Source organism: Lepus europaeus, chromosome X (genome assembly GCF_033115175.1).
Source record: "Lepus europaeus isolate LE1 chromosome X, mLepTim1.pri, whole genome shotgun sequence".
Classification (NCBI taxonomy): domain Eukaryota; kingdom Metazoa; phylum Chordata; class Mammalia; order Lagomorpha; family Leporidae; genus Lepus; species Lepus europaeus.
The window spans coordinates 11,657,957-11,664,362 of record NC_084850.1 but is presented as its reverse complement, the minus strand read 5'-3'; positions in this window follow the sequence as shown (position 1 = coordinate 11,664,362).

Sequence of the window (6,406 nt, the reverse complement as noted above, 5' to 3'; positions counted from 1 at the left end):
TGGGGCATTTGAAACATAACATGTCCAAAATACATGTCTTGTTCTTTTGATACCTCCTCTCCACGTTCTTCTCTCCCCTGGAGTTCCTCATCTCAGTGAGCAGCATCTCCATCCATCAAATTTCTCTTGGCATAGGACTTAAAGTCCTCCTTGGCTTCACTGTCACTCTTGACATTTATATCTAGCTTGCTGGCAAGTCTTGCAGAGTCTATATTTAAAATAGAGCTCACAAGTACATACTTCATCACAGCTTTGTTTGCCTTCATTTTTTTCAGTACTAATTGCAAAAGCTTCCTGACTTGTTTCCCCTACTGATACTCTATTCCTAATTCCCTCTAGTCCATCCTCCATATAATGTTCAGAAATCTGTCCTAAACAAGCCTAACCATGGAATTTCTATTCTTTTTAAAAGCTTCACTGACTTCCCAAAGCACATGTCAGTCAGTCTCATACCAGGGTTTTCACTATCTAGCTTAGGGCTTGTCACCACTGGTCTATGAGTCAAATCCATCCCCTAGACTGTAAAGTTTTAATGGAACACAGCCACTCCCATTTATTCATTCTCTGTGACTGCTTTCATATTTGACTAGTTATAGCAAAGACGACATGACTTGCAAAACCTCAAGTATTTGCTCTCCAGCTCTTTATAGAAAACGTTCTACAACCCCTGGTGTAACCCCTGCCTAGCTCAGTTGTACCACATAATGACCTAATACTCATCCTGGAGTCTTATACCATGTTGTTCTCTTAGCTTCACATGCTTTCTCTAATACTGTTCTTCAACAATTAACTTAACTTACCCTTCAGGACTTTAACCGAAATATTTCCACAGGAGAGCTCTAGTTAATGGACTCCTGTATGCCAGTCTAAATGAATAAAGTTCAATGAAGAAAAGCCACTAAGAGAACTTAACATGGGATTTCATGATAGCACTTTTAAGTCAGTGTCACCACTGATCTGAACTGTAACACCTTTATATGTGATGAAACTGGGGGATCGCAAGAAAGGCTGACTTGTCCACTCTGCCATAATTCTTAAGTGCCATTTGTTCAACTAATGTGATCTCCTATCCTACTCCTGGATATCTTCTCTAAAAATATGCAAATGCCTCTGAGAGTACTGACTCATTTAATGTGCCTGTGAATTAGATGCATGTGATTTTGGAATCTGAATCTGAATTAAGTAGGAAAAACAAAACATTGAATAAAAGCAGAGTTTTAATAGGAATGGGATTATATGGCCACTGTCAGAAGAGTGAAGCACTAGAGGGCTGCATAAGTAGCAGGCAAGGTGAGGCAGTGGCATCAGTGGGTATGTGAAATGAAGAGAGAGGGAAGGCAGAAGGGCGAATATGCCTTGCTCTAATAAGCAAGATGTGAGTAGCAAACCAAATTAAGTAGTTTTATTACCTTTTATTCTTCTCTGCTTGCACATAAAATTATTTAGGCAAAGCTTATTTGTACATTTAACAATGTGACTATTTAGAAGGGAAGTGATATTCCATTCTGTAAAACTGTTAATTTTCAATGAGTAACTAGTACCTGAAGGAATACACTTCATGATTAAAGGGGCCAAGGAAATACATAGCAGCCACAAATAAAGGGGTTCTAGTTAATGGTACTGAATGAAGACAAATTCAGAACTTCATTTCAGAATCATCTGGGATATATTCATACTCTTTAAAGGCAAAAATATCCAAAATAAACAAATAAGCACCCTTAAAATTTTGTCTTTTATAAAGAAAAAATTCTGTATCTCTGGAATGAAATTCAAATAAGTATTTCTGAGAATTTTTTTGCATTTAAGCTAATTTTCGGATGATATTCTTAATGCAGACTGTTAAGCTGCATACTGAAGTATAATTCTTTGTGGAATAAATTCAATTCTATCTAATTGAGCGAAAATAATAAAGATAGACTCAACTCTTACTAGAGAACATGACATTACAATAAATTATCCTTTTTTTTTTTCATTTGCCAAGCTCAAGAAATAACATCAAAATTGAAATTTAGGATTGAAATAATGAATACATTCATGTCATTTCTACTGTGAGGTTATTACTAGAGTGCCATCTTCAGTGCAATTTACAAAGGAAGTTGTTTTTTTTCTTTTGTAAAAATTCAAACAGGAGGGACTATTCTTTATGCTTTGATGGAATGTCTCTCTGAAACCTCACACAGAGATCTTTCTCCTCTCTGAAACTTCCAAATAGAACAGTGCAATGGAAATAACATCTTGTGAGTCAGGAGAATCAGGTCCCACACAAGACTGACTGTTAATGTACTGAGTGACCTTAAGTAAGTTACTTCCCCTCTCTGATTCTATTCACTTTTCCAAAAGAGAAAAGATTAGGATCAAATTATCTGACTTGGAAATTCAAGAAGAACATTCACTCTATCTTCTTGTGATGGTCCTTAAACATTGAATATAAATATACATCAATGGGCTTTTGGTTTACCCTGCTCTAATAACATTTAAGATGAAATAATGACCTTTCAGTGCTAACTCCACTGTAGAGAATATTACATTAGAAACTAGTGTCATTCAATATAATGATCTTCCAACGAGCAAGTGAAGTCATAGATCCATTTGAGATTTAACAGCCAAGTTAGTACTCACACATCCTACACTGCATCACAGCCTAGACAACTAAGAAGACTGAATAGAGAGTGGAAACTACCTATGTACTGAAACTTACTTCTCTTATAATATACACATTACAATAAAGCATAAAAAAGTCAACATGTTCAAAGGGAGGTCATCAACCATGATGTAATTTCTATAAAATGTTTATATTTTGATTTCCGTAATACATTCTTTTCCTTAGTTCTCATCTTAATCCTGATGGTTTTATAAAGTTTTGTGTAACTGCTTAGTTACACATATAAAAAAATGCTTTGTGAATTTTCATGGTGAGAATTGATACAGCAGCATTTCAGCAGCTGTGTCAAATCTGAGCAAATGAATACTTTCTGAAGTAGAGAGTGCAAGGAAAAATATGACAGCCATGTTTATGACAACACATGGCAAATCTGCCCCACATGTCAGCAATAATATACATTTTAGTTACTGCAGGGTCTCCAGAGTGAAAATCACTTTCACTGGGTCCAGTCCATGATTTAACACACTGAACTCTAATTACAATGCAAAGAAATTAAAGCACAAACGTATCTTCCAAAAGTTGACTTTTTTCCTGACTCCATTTGATAATGGTTATTTTTATGTCAACAGGATTTCCTTTAAAACATATTACTCATTATACTAAATTTTCTATATTTCCATAGGTTAATGAGAAAATAGCAGATATGAGTGTGATGGTTCTTTCAATAAATAACTCTGAGTTTCCAAGATGGAGAAATAGCTTCCACTCTGAAGGAGAATGACAAAATATAAAACATAGTAGTAGCATTTGTGGGCTGGAGGATAACTGATTACTAAAAACACTCAATGTGGAAAATATATAAAACCAAAATGCTTCCTAGTGTGCTAATATTATTATCGATAATATATACTTGCATTCAAAACCCTAGCATTATTGTATGCATGGCAGCGATTAACAAACAACAGTGTGTAAAAACTCTCCCTAAGATAGCCCATGCCATAGATGGCATTGGCTATTCCTAACAGCAGAAGAGAAAAAATTTCCAACAGTGAGGACTTGGCAAATGTGACACATCCTGCTATGGAGCCAGGGGATACATGGCAAATATACAGTTTCCTGCGGGTTCCTACAGGAAATGCCTTCTGAAATAGGCACTTGATAATATTTATCCAAATAGAGTTTTTGAAAACAAACCAGAAAGCCTAGCAGTTTTATACCACAAGGTTTGAACTCAAATGTTTGTACTGATTTCTTTTTCTCCTTATTAAAATGCTTTATGTGTGATATGCATGTCTCACCTTCTATTCCCATTGAACACATATTACTTATTATTTCTAACAGCTAATGCTGTATCAGCAGGCCACGAAAATCAGTCAAATCATGATATCAGTCCATTAGGAAATTCACTGAGGACTGAAAGACAACTAGATATTTTAATTTAATGAGTTTGGTAAAGCTATGAATTATTAATATTGGGTTGTCATAGCCTGGATTTCATATCTATTTAAAAGAATAAAATACAGGTAGAAAATAAGCAGAAAGAAGTTTAAGATTTCATATATTTTACCAATATTTTTGTCAATAATTCAGTTGATTCTTATCTGCAAACTAAACATATCTTGTTTGTTTTAATACTCCTTTGTTGTTAACCTGTCTGATCTTATATATAGATCTTTTAGTCATAACTTTCCATCAATTTATCTTTTTTTTAAATCCATGTTCCAATAATTTTCTTGTCTCTGAGGTTCCTTATTGTGGACCTAGATACCTCTACATAGCTATCTCAAAATATCTGTAAAAGGTACTACTAGCAGCATTGATTTGCACCATAACTGACTGCCTAGGAATAGCACACAGCATCATATTATTTAACAAGCTTATAGATAGAAAATGAAGATGATGAGGTTAACATATAAGGAAAATGAGATCAAATCTCAAAACAGCAGTCATTATGAAACCCAAGGTAGTCCTGAGAGAGAAACTGGGCCTAATTTCTACTGTATATTCCATAATAGTCAGGTTTCAATGTAAAATATAAGCATAAAGTATAACAACTTTCACTTGGGGCTCAGAATCTACTTTGATTTGAAAAATCTAGGTACAGCCTGCGCAGCAGCTCACTAGGCTAATCCTCCACCTTGCAGCACTGGCACACCAGGTTCTAGTCCCGGTTGGGGCACCAATCCTGTCCCGGTTGCCCCTCTTCCAGGCCAGCTCTCTGCTGTGGCCAGGGAGTGCAGTGGAGGATGGCCCAAGTGCTTGGGCCCTGCACCCCATGGGAGACCAGGAGAAGCACCTGGCTCCTGCCATCGGATCAGCGCGGTGCGCCGGCCGCAGCGCGCCAGCTGCAGCGGCCATTGGAGGGTGAACCAACGGCAAAGGAAGACCTTTCTCTCTGTCTCTCTCTCTCACTGTCCACTCTGCCTGTCAATAAAAAATAAAAAAATAAAAAATAAATAAAAAAAAGAAAAATCTAGGTAGTCAAGGCAGAAACAGTTTATTTACTTAAACAGAGCAGATAATTACAGTTGTGCACAATTCACTATTTGCATATATAATTGTGTGTGTGTGTGTGTAGGTAAGTAAGTAGGTAAGTAGTTAGGCAGGTAGACCTGACCTCTCCACTTAAACTAATATAACTAAAAAGTTGGTTATTTGCCTTTCTTTTTAAATTTGAGTTCAACTAATTTCACACTAATAAGCACACTGAACAGCTACAAATATGGCCTATAAGAAAAGAGTTTTATTCATGAAAACAGCCTTTTAAAGTCACCGCATACCAACTCCAAAACTTTACCACAATGGTTCAGTTACATGAAACAGTGATGGAAATATACATTGCAATTCTTAGTATGGAAAATAGAGTTTACAGTGATTTTCAAACGCTTCCATGCACAATATCTACTGCACAACATGGCTTCCTCACACTCTTAACCAGCAGCATCTCACATGACCTAGCAGGTATGAGGTACCAACTAAGAGAAGTCTGCTAGTGTTCAAGAACTTTAAGATTGTTTCCTTTCTATAGCTAATTTAAAAGTGGTTTTATGTTATTCATTACATATGCACCTTCTCTCTCTAAAGTCCTCACTCATAAGCATTTTTAAACAAGAAACTTCTCATTTGATATATTATTGGAACCACTAGAATTTCTGTTTGTATTTAGGCAGTGTCTGTAAAAACAAACTAAAGTAGAAGTTCTAATAATTATCTCCTGTTTTAAGTTCTACACTCAATGGATCTGGTAATTGTGAATCAATAGGAAGTTTGAATCATTTTATTCTCAGTAGCAATTATTTAGCCAAACGTCTTTATGTATCTCAGAATTCCACTTTATTTTCCTTTTGCAGATATGGTAGAAAGCAATTTAAAGACAATTATTAAAGATAAAAGTCATTATTTCATATCAGACAGACAATATAGTTTCCCTTCCTTGATTCCCCCTTCTAAAATTTAATCTTAACTAGTGTAAACTAAAATGAAATGAAAGTAAAATGAAATTCAAAATTAGATTAAAGGAAGTTATTCAAATTCATTTGATCTCTCATTTGCTTTTAATTTAAAAAAGAACAGTTCCTCATCAAACCTAAAATTGAGGGTTAACAGCTATCAGGTGAACTTTGTATATATCAGCAGTTATTCATGGTAAATGATGCCACAAACAGGATCCTTTAGTTCAGCCCATCTGACCGTAATGACTAAATGAATGAGGACTGGAAACCATGCCAGACCTTGATTTGGTTCCACTTGTGTATATAACAGAAATGATAGAGACCTGAAGCCGTGTGCTCTGTACTCACACAC